General features: G+C 50.8%; 1 protein-coding gene across 11 annotated transcripts in view; it reads left to right on the top strand.

The window, feature by feature from the left end:
- Window positions 1-15,477, top strand: part of B3GAT1 (beta-1,3-glucuronyltransferase 1) — a 113,294-nt gene that overhangs the window by 79,871 nt on the left and 17,946 nt on the right. The window lies entirely within an intron of this gene.

Genomic DNA, 15,477 nt, shown 5'->3' with positions numbered 1-15,477 from the left:
AGGAGGACAGGACATGGTCCTTTCTTGCACTGCTGTGCATTTTGTCACGCAGGGATGAGCAGTGCCAGAGGCTGCCTGGCTTCCAGGATCCCTGACTTCTGGGGACACAGCAGGCCTTGCTCAGCATCTTTCTCTGGGGGTCATGCCCTCTGTGGCTCTCTCACCCTCCCCTCTTCCTGCAGCCCTCCGTGGCATGCAGGAGCCTGGAAAAGTTAGGTGGGCTGTAGCTGTAAGTCTGGTTTGGCTGGAGGTGCATTTGGTGTGGCTTCAACCCCCCCCCCCGAAGGCAAAGCACCCTCTGGCAGCAATGTCACTGCAAGGGCCTCTGCACTGGCTGTTTCAGGGGTTATTTTGCTCTGTAACATGTTGTCTTTGCTTGTGAATCAGTTACCTACCAGTGGTTTGCTTCTCCGGTGGCAGGAGAAGGGAGCTCTGCCAAGCACCAGGTGTGAAGAGCGAGGATGGATCCTCCCTTGATCCCCAACTGTCTGTGTTTGGGTTGGCAAGTTGGCACCAGGGCTGGATTCACCTTCAGAAGCTCGTGGGGGCTTTGCTGAGCAGAGATCACAGGGTGTGGCCCCTAATTAATCTCCATATCCTGATCTAGACACGTGGACCACCCCCAAGTGCTCTAAGTAACACAGCACATTAGTCACTATGGAATATATCCTCCTACAGCTTTAATGGGAACTCCAAACCTCCAGGGAACTGAGAGCTTGGGGAGAGAACTGAGAACAATTCACAGTGCTAGGGAGCAGATCCTGGTCTCTCACGGTGCTTTGCCCCACAAATTTCGCCAGTTTATCCCTCCTCCTGTCCTTGTCCCTCTCCCTCGGTGGGCGTGTTGGTTTTCCCAAGAGGAATTTTCTGAGGCAGGTTGTTGGCAGGCTCATAAAATGATCCCTGTGCAGGAGAACACCTTGTGGGTCCCTGTGCAGGAGAACACCTTGTGGGTACCTGTGCAGGAGAACACCTTGTGGGTGCCTGTGCTGGGCTGGGAGCTCACACAGGCAGCTTTGCACAGCCGTGTTTTCCATCCTGGCCACACAAGTGTGTGTTCCACACTTCCTTGGCAGTGTGTGTTCTCCCTCAGTGTAGTTCCACACTCTCTCTGTGTCTGCTCCTGCCCAGGTACCTTTAAGCACAGAGCCTTTAAGCAGTTTTCCAGCTGCAGTGGTCCCTCAGAAATCCCTCCAGCTCTCCTATCCATGGGGAACACCATGTGATATGCCTGGCAGTGACAGCAGAATAAATAGGAAATGCTCAAGATCCCCCTCCTGCCTGGATCTGAGCTGTTTTCCTAAAGCCAGGACAAGAGCTAAGCTTCTGTATAAGGCTTTTTCTGCTGTTCCTTAAGAGCAGTGGAGAGGGAATTGAAAGCTGTGGCTCAGAGAGAGAAGTCTGCTTACCCCCAAAAGGTGGGAAACCCTTTGCTTAAGTGTTCTGTTACTGTGTAGTAAAGAAAAATAGGCATTTCCAGGCTGCAGCTCATCTCATCCAAGGGCATTCCTCTAAAACAGGCCAAATAAACTCTCCCTTGTTGCTTGCAAAAAGAATATAGGAAGCAAACTCTGCTGTGAGGATCTGCCTACACCTGTGGCCTTGCAGGGAGCAGGGATGGGTGGCCAGAGCTCGTGGATAATGAGACACACTTCACCCTCTGACAGGAGAAGGGGCCATGGGATTTGTCTCAGTTGCCCTCCTAGACATCATTCTGCAGGTTCCTCTGCAGGTTTGGCACCTGAAAGGCAAAAAAAAAAAGGCTAATCCAGAAGAAATAGCTTGAGTTTGCCTCACCTTCCATTCAGCTGGAGAGAGGCCAGGAGCAAAAGGATGGATGCAGAGGCTCTGCTCTGGATTTCATGAATGGATGAATGTAGAGATGCAAGTGGGGATTTTGAGGGGATTTGGAAGCCTGCTCCAGGATTTGTCTGGCACACAGAGCATTTATAATGCTCCCAGCATTATGATAACATAATGCCAGTGTGGTTTGGGGCCCTCTCCAGCTCTCAGTGGATAGAAACCATCACTCCTGTCGCCACCAGTAGGACTGGGATCCCACTTTGATAAGCCCAAACTCTTGTCCTGGTGGCACAAAGCAAGGCTGAGATGCCCTTGTGTGCTGCTGTGGTTGTGTGTGGGGGGGTGCTCAGCAAGTGTGGCAGTGGGGTGGGTGTCTGGGTCACCTCCCCCTGGACTTGGCTGGAAATTCCACCTTGGTGCTGAAGTGTTCTGGCTGAACTCCTTAGATATCATCCTTTGTGTTCTCCCCCTGTTGAGCAGCTTCTACAGCTGGAGAAGAAATGTGTACCAATACATTTATCTTCACAGAGGAGGCTTCTCAGGGAACCAGCAAAACCCAGCAAATGCTGGGGAGTGACACTGCTCTGGCCACGTGGGACTAAACTAGATGGTCTTTTATGATTATTCCATTTGAATCCCATAGACTGTGACACAGAGTAAACCTGGAGCTGTGCTGGGACACTCATCACCCTGCAGTGCTTCTGCCTAAGGCATCCAAGTGAGCTTTTTCCAGCTTCAACTCCCGTCAGCCATACCAGCATCGTGCCACCCACAGTCCTGTGGGAGGAGTTCGTGCTGTGGGACCACTGTCCCGAGGCCTTCAGCCCATCCCTGCCCAGGAGAAGCACATCAGAGCCTTGTTCTAGTTTTGAGTGCTCCAGTGCAGGATTTTGGGTCTCTTTTGTGGCGTGCACCGCTGTGCTTTGCTCCCTTTTGGAAGGGCTGTGGGTGCTCTCAGTGCAGTGAGAGACACAGGGAGCCTGTTGTGTTCCCTCCTGCCTCCTCCTCCTGCCCAGCCAGTGTTTGTCACCAGCACAGGAGTAGCACTTCTGGAAGGAATTTCTGTGTGTGTAGATGAGGGGCAATGATGAGAGAAATCCTTCCCACTGTTTCATTGGGCACAGCAGCCACCCCCCAACCCAGAGCAGTGATTGCTGCCCTGAACAGTCCTCACTGCCCCGTTGGGATTCACTGAGTGGAAGGGAAGCAGAACTTTGCTGGTGTGTGTGACCCTTGCATTCCTGCTGGGGCTGGATGCCTGCCTGGTGTGTGAACAACTCTGCTGGGGCCTCTGACATCGTGTTAAATGTCACTGTCCCCTGTGGGCACCATGGCACTGCCCGTGCCCTCCTTGCCCTGCCATCCCTCTGTCCTTGGGGGGAACTGTAACCACAAGCCCAAGGGGAAGGCTGGAGTTTGTGGAGTGTGCAGGAGGTGAGTGCTCCTGTGCCGTGGCCATTAACGAGGTACATTAAGCAGATGATGAGGGAGAGGCCTGACAGGGTTGTTAACTCCTGTCCCTCACCAGAACAAAGCTGTAAATCCCTCCCGAGGGATCCAAGCCAGGGCAGATCTGCACTCCTTCCCTTTGAGTCCAGGCTGGGAAAAGAGCAACTTGCAGGAGGAATTCTGTCAGAGCCTGGTGCAGTACCTGGAGCCTTTTTTTGGCTCGTGAATAACTTGATATTTCTCCTGAATAATAGATGCACATGATGGATGCTGAGAGGCAGATGTAAGAGTGGGCTGGGTCTCTGAAGGAGGGGGTGAGACATAGGGAATGAGGCAGTCCTGGACTGAACTGGGAGCTTGCTGGGTGCTGGAGAGCTGGCAGGGATGGTGTTTGGATGTAAATCTGCACGACTGAGGCAGAGAGAGTGCCTGTTTGGTCTTTTCATGTCTCCTATGATCAGTAGGAGTATAGAAGTATATAGGTAAGGACATTATATATACTACAGCACTGCCCAGCTCAGGCCTCAGGGCTGGGGAAGGTTAATATTTGTAATGATGCCATTCCTCTGCTTCCACGAGGGGCTTCCTGTGACTGTGGGAATGTGGGGACAATGGTGCTGTGATTAAATCCCAGCACAGTTTATGGTGGGGGTCAGCAACTCGTGACCTGTGTCTGCCAGGGCACGTGGGCAAGTTTGGGGCAGCACAAAGAGGCTGCACCCTGAGAGCTGGGGCTTTTTTTGGGAGGCACTGGCTGTGCTCAGGTCAGCAGGATGCTCTCAGATGCTGCCTCACGCCGTGGCACTGAGAGGCAGCCTCTTGCTTCCTTGAGAGACAGCTTTCACCTGACTTTCTAGTGGCACGTTTTGCTTCTAATTTGAGAGAGAGAAGTCTAATCTGGCACAAGCCTGCCACCCTTGAAAGGCTGCCAGCCAGTTTATGGCACTCTGTGTCTGCCTGCTCCCTCCAGCCCCGGGGAGCTGCAGGAATGTTCTCTCCTGCCATGCTCAGCTCCTGGGGAAGCTGCAGGGATGCAGTGCTCCAGGAGAGGCTGCTTTGGCTGTGTGATGTGGGCTTGCAGGGACATTCAAAGGTTTGTTCAGACGGGCTGTGATCCACTTGGATAAACGGCAGCTGGTTATGGAGATTAGAGCTACAGAAGTCACTGCTAATGAATAATTCCTCCAGTGTCTTTCTTACAATAGCGGCACATTCACGAGGCGTGACTCCAACATATTCATCTTCCTGGAGTGTGCAGCTCCTGGAATGACCTTCTGGGAGGCTTTGGACGTATCTGTTTCTGTTTGTCAGCTCGAGGAGCATCATTTCTGGCAGGATATTTACCAGGGGGGAAAAGAAATTGCGAGTGCTAGAACGGGGAGCATCGAAAAGATGGGTTGAAATGTGAGTGGCCAGGATGGGGGCCAGGACAACTCTGAGACTGAGAAGCAACATGATGAGAGTTCAGCTCGTTCTAGGGTGGCTCAGTTTGAAGTCTCATCTGCCTTAGAGTTAGGTACTTTAAGTTATTAGTTACTTTATTCTCCCCAGTGCAAGCAGCCAGTGTTCAGAGACGAGCATTGAGAAGGGGCCTGGCTAACGCTGAATAAAATTACTCCGAGATGAATCCCTTGGCAGCAAGGTGGAGCTGGCTGGATCCTGGAGGTACAGGTACTGTCTCTGCCTTGAGCCTGGCAGGCCAGCCTCAGGAGGAAGGAAAAATGGCAACAAAAGGTGCCTTTCTATAAATAAAGCCCAAAGGATGGGCGGAGGGGGAGCTGCTTATTTCTTCCCATTGTGGAGGAGTAACTGTCCATGGCACTGGGAGGATACTGGGATTATTGTCAGGAGCTGGCCTCAGGAGAGCATTACACACCATAAACCTCTTGCTGGCGAATCCTTTTGGGGTTTTGCACCAGCAGGACACACGTGTGGAAGGGGGGCTTTGACCTTTGGAGCAGGAGGACCTGAGCTCTTTCCCTGTCCCTTGGCTTTGGGAAATTTGGCAGCTCTGAGGCCTCGGTGGCAAAGGATTTGTGGCAATCCTCTGGAGCTGTCACCCCCCCACACACCTCCTTTCTTCCTCCAATTTATCTTTTAATAATGCTGCCAACATTATTTCTCGTGGCTGCCTCGTGTGCTCTGTGCCCTCCCTGACAAGTCCTTTTTGTCTCACCCAGGCAGCTCCTTCCAGAACACTCCAAAGGGGAGAGGCTCAGGCTGCTGAAGTTAATAACTTTCCCTACAGCCTGACTCACTTTGTTACAGAGCAAAGTGTGAACTCTGCAGCAATCTGGGGCTAAGACCCAGGTCTGAAGGGAAAAGGAGTTGAGAAGTAGGTGAGTCCCAGCACTGGGGTTGGGATCAGCACGTGCCCCACTCTGCTGCTGACACCATGGGGCACCTTGGGCTTGTAAACCTTGGGATGCTCCCCAAAGCAGTGTTACATGGGGTGGCTGTGGGAAAATGGAGGATATGGGAGGCCAGGGAAACCTGCTCCAAAGGGAGCCTGAGGAGGAGACAGAATGAAACGGTGTCCTGGCTCTGCACTGAGAAACCAGCACGTTCAGAGAGGCTGAGAGAGAAAATTCCCCTCCTTTTTGTCAACGTGACAGTGACTGGGAGGACCAGGTGGGCTGAGATGTCCTCACTGATGTGCCACAGCCCCCATTTTCATAGCCTGCATCCTGCATTTCTCATGAAGCCCCAGTCCCTCGAGCTCCAAAAAGGCTTTAGGGCCACATGCAGCACTTGGAGCCCAGGTACCACTGGTTCCTCCCTCTCTGTCTCAACCATCCTTTCTCTTCTGGCTCCTTATCAACTGAGTCAATGAGTTTAGTAACTCATGTTTTCAAAGATTAGTCATCTCTGGGAATGACATTTGAAAGACTGACAGCTCCAATCAAATCACAAGGGCTGCTCTTGCACTTGAAGATATTTGTTAAATTAAAAAAAAAAAAAAAGGTAAAATCAACCTGACAAATTAAGTGTTGTACCTTGAGATACAGCCAAGGGAACTACAGATGTGGCCTTAGTCACTCGAGGAAGCTGCCAGGCTGCCAGATTGGAAGGGAGTGTGGGGGGTCTGTGCTGCAGCTCTGGTGATGCTCTCCTACCCCTGCTCCCTCCTTGGGCAAGGGGTGGCCTGCTCTCCCTCTCTGCTGTGCAAGGTTGGTGACAGTCATAATAATAACGAGGTAATTTGCCTGGTTGATTTGAGATGCATCATAATTACTGCGTGATTACAATATTCTTAGAGCAGCCATTACAAAACCCTCCAGTTTCTCTGAGCTCCCCAAGGGCTCGTCTTGCACCTCACCTTGCAGGTAAAACCTTGCAGGGGAGTCTGTGTGTCCCTCAGCCACATCTGCAGCTCTGTCTGGGCGTGGTGCCGGGGGTGTGCTCTCACTCGGAGATCAGAGTTCCCCCGTGCTGAGACACCCTGCAGATCACAGGGAACATTTTCATGTGTCCCAAGTGGTTTGGCCAAGCAGGTCAAGCTTTTCCAAGTGCTGAGGGTGCTCTTGAGGAGGGCAGGGGCTGGGGAGTGATGCTGGGGGGGGAGCCTGTAGGTGCCTGTCCTCCTCTGAGACCTCGTGTCCGCTGCTCTTTGGAGCTGGGCTGTGAAACCATTGGCTTCGTTCTGCCTCCAGCTTTTTTGGCTTCTCCATTCCTTATTCAGAAGATCTGGGATGGGTTTGGCCCTTGGGTGGTTCTAAAATTAGGAGAAATGACCTTCCCCAGGCACGCAATCCAGGCCATGGGATGAGTTGTGCTTTGCCAGCACCTCGGGCATCAGTGCTTGTGCCACTGCTGTATTTAACCTGTGAGCTACTGGAGCCTTGTGATTCCTGGCCAAAAGTAGGCAGCTATTTCCATCTCACCTCTAGAGCAAGCTGAGGTGCAGGTGAGCCAAAATAATTTAGCCACAGGGAAGCCAGAGTCAGAAGCAGGCTTGGATTGGAAGCTGGACAAATGGGTGCATTTAGCCCGTGCCTTTCCCACTGAGAGCCAAATCCCATTTCCTTGGGCAATGCTGGAATAGCTCTGGGTTTATTGGATTGGCATATGGGGGTTTTAGGCTGGTAGAAGAAAAGAAATGGTTCCCTGCCAAATGCCTCTCAGGGCCTGTTATCCTGACATGTCAAAGGTTCCCAGCCTGGCAAAAGCCTCTGTGTTCACTGGGAGGTGAGGGAAGAAGGATGAGAGCCCTGTGTGCTCCCTTTGAGCAGGCACAGCAGGGCCAGGACACCCTGCCAAAATTTGGGAGGGACCAGAAATCAAAGGGAGACAGTTTTTAAATGACCTTCCTGTTCCCAAGAAGGTTGTGTAGGTTTGTGGCTGCACTAATGGACTGCGAGCAGGGATTGATTGTGTTGCAACTGCTGAATTATAGTTGGGCATCTGCTTAATCATCCCAGATCCCCCCCACTTCCCTTTCCACGCTATAGCATCAAAGAATCAATGTTAATTCCTCAGTCCCATTAGTGACTTTTGCAGAGGTCACAGGCTATCAGGCTCTCTGTGCCCTGTTTGACCACCCAGCGCTGAGCAGGGATCAGGATTTGAGCCTCATCCCTTTGAAAAAAGCTGTTTAACAGGGATGGGAGCTGGGAATTTTCTCTGTAGGCTGATGTCATGGTTGTGGCTGATTTCTTGACCAAGTGCTAAGCAGGGAGCTGAGAGCTCTGAGTGCCAGGCTGCAGCTTTGCTGAATCTGTCCCATGAAGCCACAGGAGAGAGAACCTGCAGGAAATACTCCTGTGACTCAGGGAATGGCACTGCTGCTGTGACATAAATCTATTTCTGCAGCGTTGGGGTGTGCTGTGAGGCTGGAGGGTTTGTTGCCTGGGCAGCAGCTAACGAGGCTCAGGCTGCTCGAGTAGGTGCAGCAGTTAACCCTGGAGCCCTGGCCCTGCCTGGCTGTCTGCAGTGCAAAGGTGCTCTGCAATAAGGCAGAAATTTATATGGGAATTTATAGCCCAGAAGCTCCTCAGCTCAAATCCCCTGCGTGGCTGCTCCGAGCGCCTCTGAAATCCAGAGCTACCCAAGCCAGGCTTCCTGAGCTGCCTGGTGAGCAGCACGTGCTGCAAGTGGTGTTGGGAGGAGTGTGGAGGAGCTGAGGGGTGGGAATTCAGGAGCACTCTGAGCAGGAACTGTGCTCCCACAGCAAGGGGTGCTCTTGGCTGCCTGTCCAGAGCACCTCCCAGCCTGCACATGGACACACTGTCCAGCAGCTCTGAGAACAGCTCCTGCAGAGCAGTTCATCCTTCAGCACTGTCTTCAGGGACCTGTGCCTGCAGCAGCTTTTGTTTTCAGAAGTAATGGAGAATTTGGATGCCTGCGTGTTTTTTTCCCCCAGCCTTCAAAGAAAACACCTCTAAGATACTTGATGTTTGTTATTACAAAAAAAGAAAAATCGTGCTTTTGAAAACTAAATCCCCTTTTAAGGTGTTTAGAGAGCCCAGCCGTGGCTTGCTGTGGTGGGAGAGGGTGAGCTTGCTCATAGCTCTGCAAGGCTTCTTTTTTCCCCTTTCTTTTATGTGTTAGAATCAGGTTATTAATAACTCTTTTTAAATAGAGCAGGATTTATTTTCTTCCAGGGGTAGGGAAGAGCTCAGTAATTAAAAGTAAGTGCTGATGGCAGGTATAGAGTTGGTGATGCTGAAAGGTCTGTGCCCTGCCCTGCTGTGCTTCTTCCCCTGCCTCATGTCAAGAGACAACAGTGTGTGGGAGGAGAGCAGCCTCATCTCCAGGTCTGGAATTGGGAACACTGGGAACTGGGAGATAATTAGGGCTTGCTGGACACAGCTCTTCATGTTTGATGATCATATTTGTGAACTTTCCCAGGTGCCAGTGTAAGGAGAGGCAGCTCCCAGTGTATCCCACCAGCCCAGGGCTCCAGATGCACCCACAGAATCCTTCACCCTTAGTTCAGAGAGTGTGTAAAAGCCTGCAGCTTCTCTCAACCACCACCAAAAGCTGTGAAGTGGTGATGTAATCCTTGCTACAGCATTAGTGAGCATCACAGTCTGCCTTCCACAGCCGTGTCCCTTCTTTCATCACCCTGCTCTGTTGTACTTGTTTGACTTGTTCCTTGGGTAGAGAGAGAAGGGAAAGTCCACAGGGGGCCTGGTGGTAGCTTGGCATGTTTGGCTCAGTAATTCAGCCTTGCAGATCCTGAAACAGTGCTGTTTGCTGGCCTGCTGGTTGGAAGGGTGAGGCTTGGTCCTTTGGAAAGGTGAGACCTGGTCGTTGTGACCCCTTATGGGAGGCATCACATGGCAGCACGTGTCTTCAAACCCTTTGGACAAAGCATATGCAAAGCCTATTATGGAGCTGTGGAATTTAGTCCAATCACCTTGAAATTGGGTCATCCTTTGTTAGTGTCACTTTTCAAAGTCTCTGGAAGTCAGCGGTGCACAAAACACTCGGTGCAGTGCAGCCCACAGAGGTGGAAACAGAGAGCCTGGGAATGTGTGTGATCCTGACAGTGCTGATGTGAGCTGAGCTGAGCAGAGGGGACAACTCAAGGTATCCTTGTGTCACCAGCTGAGGAGGCTTGATGGAGAAGCCCTTGGATGAGCTAATTGTTGGAGCATTCTTTTCCCAGCCCTCATTCAGCATTCACCCACGAGCAACCTTAAAATCCACCAACTTTCCTCTAAGAAAAACAACTCCCAGTTGTCTTTCTATTTTGGAAGTGGGCTGTAAGTCAAACAGCTTTTCATCTTGATAGAGATGCTTTTTAAAAACCATGTGCGAAGTGCAGCCGTTTGTCAAGAAGGATTGGGTGCTCTAGATGCTTTCTCATCCAAGACCTGAGTCAACCCACAGCTTTCCTGGCTGGAGAGAGTCCTGCCAATGCAGACTGGCAGACCAGGGCACACTCTGGAAGCAGAAAGGGCAGAGCTGCCCCTGTGAGTGACAGCATTCCCTGGTCAGACTCTCCTGGACATCAAGGATCCACATCAGCCTCTATTGCCAAGTGCTTGACACATTTTGTCCTTCTGCTTTGTTTATCACAGTAAGATTGCAAAGCCCAGGTTCAGCCCTTTCCAAAATCACTTAATAAAAGGATTCCATCCTTGGAAAAGACCCCTGTGTGTCTTTGGAGCAACAAAGAAAGGAAGTGCCGTGCCTGTAGCTGAGGATCTTGGAGAAATCCGTGGCAGCACTTGGGCACTGTGGTGATGATTGCAGTGTAAGAACCTGTACAGGAAAACAAACACCTTTAGGACAAGGAATCAGATCTTTTAAAGCTTTACCAGAAGATGTGCCTTGCTGTTGGAAGCAGTGAAATCTCAGGACTAGGCAGTGTAGCAGCATAAGAGCAGTGCCATCACACCTCCTGTCCTGTTTCTAACATGGGGGGGGGAAGATTAATCTGGAGAAGAGAAAGTTTCTGATGCTTATTAAAATTTGGCTGAAGCTCTGAAACTCAAGGGTTTATATGTTTTCCAAACTAGTGGGTGGTTCATTCTAATTCTGGATATGCAGTTTATTCACATACACAACTAATCCTTTTCTGAATCCTGTTAAGTTCTTGTTCTTCTTAGTATCCTGTGGCAATAAGTTCCAGAAGCTAATTGTGCTTGTGTTGAGCTCCCTTGATCCACTTTACTCATGCTTGCTTTAAAATTTAAGTGTTGTTCTGAGAAGCTTGGTTAATATTATTTTTTTTTTGCTGTGAGATAATCTGTGTTCTTGATCCCATTTGTTGCAACGGGGCTCAGGGGCTCGGGGCTGGAGGGGGAGAGCAGGTCAGGTTTTGCCTCAACTGTTGCAAAGTTGGGGCAATTCCGTGCCTCAGTTTCTGTAACAGCTTGGAAAGCACGAGGAGTGAGCCTGTGTAGGCAGCCAAGGCAAGTGCAGGGACACAGCTGTGGTTTGGAGGTGAAGCCGGACAAAAGCCTTGAGTGAAAAAACAGCCTCCTAAAACTGAGCTTCCTTACCAGGCTTTTCCAATATTTCTGCATTTCTTAAAGAAGGAGAAGAGGAGAATGCATTATTTCTCTTAATTCTGGCCACAGGAATTATTTTAATTTTTTAAAAGGAAGCAAACAAGTGCCGGATGAAGAGACGATGCAAACCCTCCCGCTCCATCACAGCCCTGGGCTGCGTTGGCTCCACAGTTTTAACTCCAGTGATGAATCCGGGTCTCCTCCAGCTGGAAGATTGCAAACAGTGGTCTGAACCATTTCTGGATCATTCTCCCTCCCTTTGTTGACTTGCAGTTGGAGCTTTGTGCCACACAGTTCAGCTGGAGCTCAAGGAGGGTCCCTTTGTCTGGGCTGCAAAGCCTCTGTCCTTTCGTCCCCTCTGCGGTTGAAGGCAGCACCCCTGATTAAATCCTCGAAGAAGCAGCAATTCTGTGTGCTCATTACTCAGTTCTGGCTATGTTCTGCTTAATAACTAAACAGTAATTAGCTCCACAGTTTTGCTACTATACTTATAATAGCCCCCATTAAAGTTATGGGGTTTTGAGGCAGTAATGGCTTACAGAGTAATTAACGAGCAAGAGGCTTTTATTACTACCTTTATTTTTAGCCTGTGCTTTACAAGGCTTTCCTGCCAAACACCAAAATCTTAGAGAGAGGCTTTTCCTGGTGTGGAAAGGAGCAGGGATGTGTGTGGAGCAGCTGGAATGGCAGAGCCCTGGTTACAGAACCACATAATCCCAGAATGGTTGGGGTTGGAAGGGACCTTAAAGCTCCTCTCCTTCCACCCCCTGCCATGGGCAGGGACACCTCCCACTAGCCCAGGTTGCTCCAAGCCCTGTCCAGCCTGGCCTTGGACACTTCCAGGGATGGGGCACAGAATCATAGAATCCCAGGATGGTTTGGGTTGGAAGGGACCTTAAAGATCATGGAGTTCCAAGCCCTGCCATGGGACGCTTTTCCTCAGAGCAGGTTGCTCCAAGCCCTGTCCAACCTGTCCCCTTGGCCTCAGGCTCTGCTGTGCTGGGGGGTTGCTGAAACCTCCCCATGCCTCAGTTTCCTCTGGCTGAGCCTGGGTGTGAATTCAGAAGGGTTTTTGGGTCCCAGGGGTTGTGCTCCAGCTGCTCTGTGGATTTTGTTGGGCAGAGCAAGGGGACCAGCTCTGCCTTGTGCTGCTCCAGCATCATTTTTCAGCAGGGATCAGAACCAGTCGCTTTTGCAAAAGCAAAAGGAACCCTGTATTTAGATTTAGGGGATACTTTGCCCGGAGGGAAAAGCTGCTGGTGAGAATATACTTTTTTAATCCTGAAATGTGAGTGTTTATTTATTTTGCAAAGCTTTTGTTGCAGGTTTTGGCTGTGTTTGTTTGTTGTTTCCCGGCTGTTTTGGAACACAACTGTTTGCTGTGTTTGTTTGGGGTTTTCTGAGTGTGTTTGCCTTACATCTAGACAATGTTTTTACTCCAGTGCCGTGTATATACACAAACTCAAATCAAGCCGTTCTTCAGTTTAACGTTTTTTAAATCACTTCTGTTCGATGTGGGCAAACCAAGGATTAATGACACTGGGGCTGAGCAGCCCCAAAGGAGGGAAGAAGGTAAAACTGACTGTAAAGGTTGCAGATCAAATTAGTGCTTCCTATGGCAAGTGTCAGAGCTGATGCCAATTAAGTTGATTTAAAAAAAGATTCTTCACTGTTTAATAATCCAGCATGTTACTGACACGTGGCTCCAGGCTTTATTAAAGCTTTTTTATTAGATGAGTGCCCTTTCCATACTGTCATGCCTCGACACCATTGCCCTCTGCCGGAGGATGGGGTTCTCTTTCACCATGTGGCATCGGATTCTTTCCAAACACCTTTGTTTTAGAAGTATTTTAACCCCAAAATCACTTGCATTTGAGCTGATGATTTGTGTCTTTACCTTGCTTTTTCTAGACTGGAAAAAAAAGAAATAGGAAGAAAGTATACTTTCTGTAGTGGGAAATAGAGCTTGATTTTTTAAATGGATGTTTAAATTTGTTCCTCCTCCTTCTTTTCCCTGTGGAGGAGGAGATAGCAGAAGCCTTAAACTGACAATCTGAGCAAAGCAGGTTTTGTTTTGAACGTTTTCAGTGGAAAAAGAAGAGTGGTATCATGATGGGGAAGGGAATAGAGGAGCCCCTTCCCTTCAAGGGAAGGGCCTGGAAGAGGAGCATCGTTTTTCCCAGCCCAATTTTTGGCTGGTGCCATAAACAGCAACAAAAAGCATAGTTTGGCTCTGGCAACAAGGGATTTTTGGGATGCAGGGCAAGCCCTCTGTCATGGGCTGTGAAGCTGTGATTTCTCTCACCAGCAGTGTAAAATCACAGGCTACCATGTAATTCCTGGCTGGTGTTGCTCCCAGGAGGGCATGGATTTCACCTCTGGCAGCTGCAGCACGTGGCAGTGAGGGGGGAGCGTGGCTTTATTGCCCTGGGAACTGCTGTCACCCTGGACCAAGGCCCTCCATGGTGTGCTGAGAGGGAACATGCTTGAAATACTTTGGATGGAGATCTCACAGCAGCCCCAGGGGAGCTCTTACCCTGTCCTTCAGTGGGGCTCCTCGGGGTCATCAGTAAAAGCAATCCCTTCAGGAACTGGCAGGGAGCAAATGCCTTTGCTGCAGGGCAGAGTCCCTGGTGCACCCTGGATGCAGCTCAGGGTGGGTCAGAACTGGGGGTCAGGCTGTGGGCTGTGGCTCCACATTCCACCCATCCCACTGTCTCCATCTCCAGCTGGGATCCACGCTGGGGTCGTGTCCCTTTGAGGCACAGAGGACATTCCTCACAGCCACCAAGCTGACTCACATCTGCAGCTCAGAACGGCCCAGGGTGCAAGCAGAGCTCAGCCAGCTCCAGGGGAGAATGGAGGGGACCATTCCCTGTCCCCTGAAGCTCCCTGCTGCCAGCCCAAGCCAACAGCTCTCTGTGCTGGGGCACGAGTGGGCTGTGCTGGCCCTTGGCAGCTGGGGCTGCACAGTGACAGCTGATGGACCAGGGAGCTGCCAAATGCTCCGTGGCAAATTAAAAGGAATCGATGCTGGAGAGACCAGTGCACAAATCACTGGAGCCTGCTCGTTTTCCCTGGTGCTCAAGGGCTGGAAATCAGAGCAGCAGCCCAGCCCAGAGGTGCCCATTGCCCACCCTGCTGAGCCCAGGGTCAGCCTGTCCCGTGGGAGGGGGCTGAGTTGAGCCTGGATTGGCAGGAGGCAGGAAAAGGCGGCTTTGAGGTGGGAATGCTGCGTTTGGAGGAAGCTGCCCCTGACAAACAGGGCATTTGATGCGTGCCAACCCACCGTGGCAGCTTGCCACGGGCTGGGAATGGACTCTGAGTGGCTCTTTTAGCCTCTCATTTCCTCCCACCCCCTCTCCAGCGGCAGAGCCCGCTCCTGGGTGCATTCCTAGGGAAGGCACTTCACCGGGGAAGGGGTTGGGGCTTTTCAGCTGCCCCTCATGGCTCTGCCCTACGGGGATGCCCAAGGGACGTGTTCCAGCTTCATTAGAGGATTCAGAGGATGCCAAAATTCCGTGTCCTCTGTTCAGCAGCTGCAGGGACAGCAGAGATGAGGCCACATGCTCTTTCCTGAGGGCACTGTGCTTCAGCAGGGCTGGGCCAGCAGGATTTCTCTGGCTCCAAGAGCCCCGAGAGCTGGACAGGGATGCAGCAGAAGGCTGATGTTTGCTGGAATAATTCCTCCTCTTTCTCCCTGCTTTATTTGGTCTGCTTTCACCAATGAGAAAAATGAAAGAACTCTGAGTGGGGGACTGGGTGTTTGCTGGAGTTGGCTGGAAATTTTTGATGAGTTCAGGTTTTGTATGTGTGGGGAAAAAAAATGGGTGCACTGAAACTTTAGTTGAGGGAGATTTTTTTTTTTTTTTAGGGACAAAGCCCAGCCTGTGTTCTCCTCACCCCTTGTTTTCCCTGGTAAATTAATACCTCTGTGATTGGAGTGCCAATTTGGAAGAACCGGGTTCTGTCCAACAACTTGAATATCAATATTCCTTTAGGAGGACAACCTGTCAGTTCTTGGAGCCATTTCGCTCCCAGTCTTCCACTGGGCTCAGTGCCGGAGCCTGACTGTACAGCCCAGTGGCCAAGGCATGGCCAAGGGAAATTCAGATCCATCCAATTTGGGCTAAGCAGGGATTTGAACCTGGATTTCTCCATGCTACCAAGAAAAAGCAAGCTCAGGGACAACATTTGCAAAGCAGCATCACATCCACAGCCCAGGCTCGGGGAGCTCGCTCTGGTTTAAGGAGGGGATCTG

Source organism: Pseudopipra pipra, chromosome 23 (assembly GCF_036250125.1).
Source record: "Pseudopipra pipra isolate bDixPip1 chromosome 23, bDixPip1.hap1, whole genome shotgun sequence".
Lineage (NCBI taxonomy): Eukaryota > Metazoa > Chordata > Aves > Passeriformes > Pipridae > Pseudopipra > Pseudopipra pipra.
This window is presented reverse-complemented; position numbering and strand designations above follow the sequence as displayed.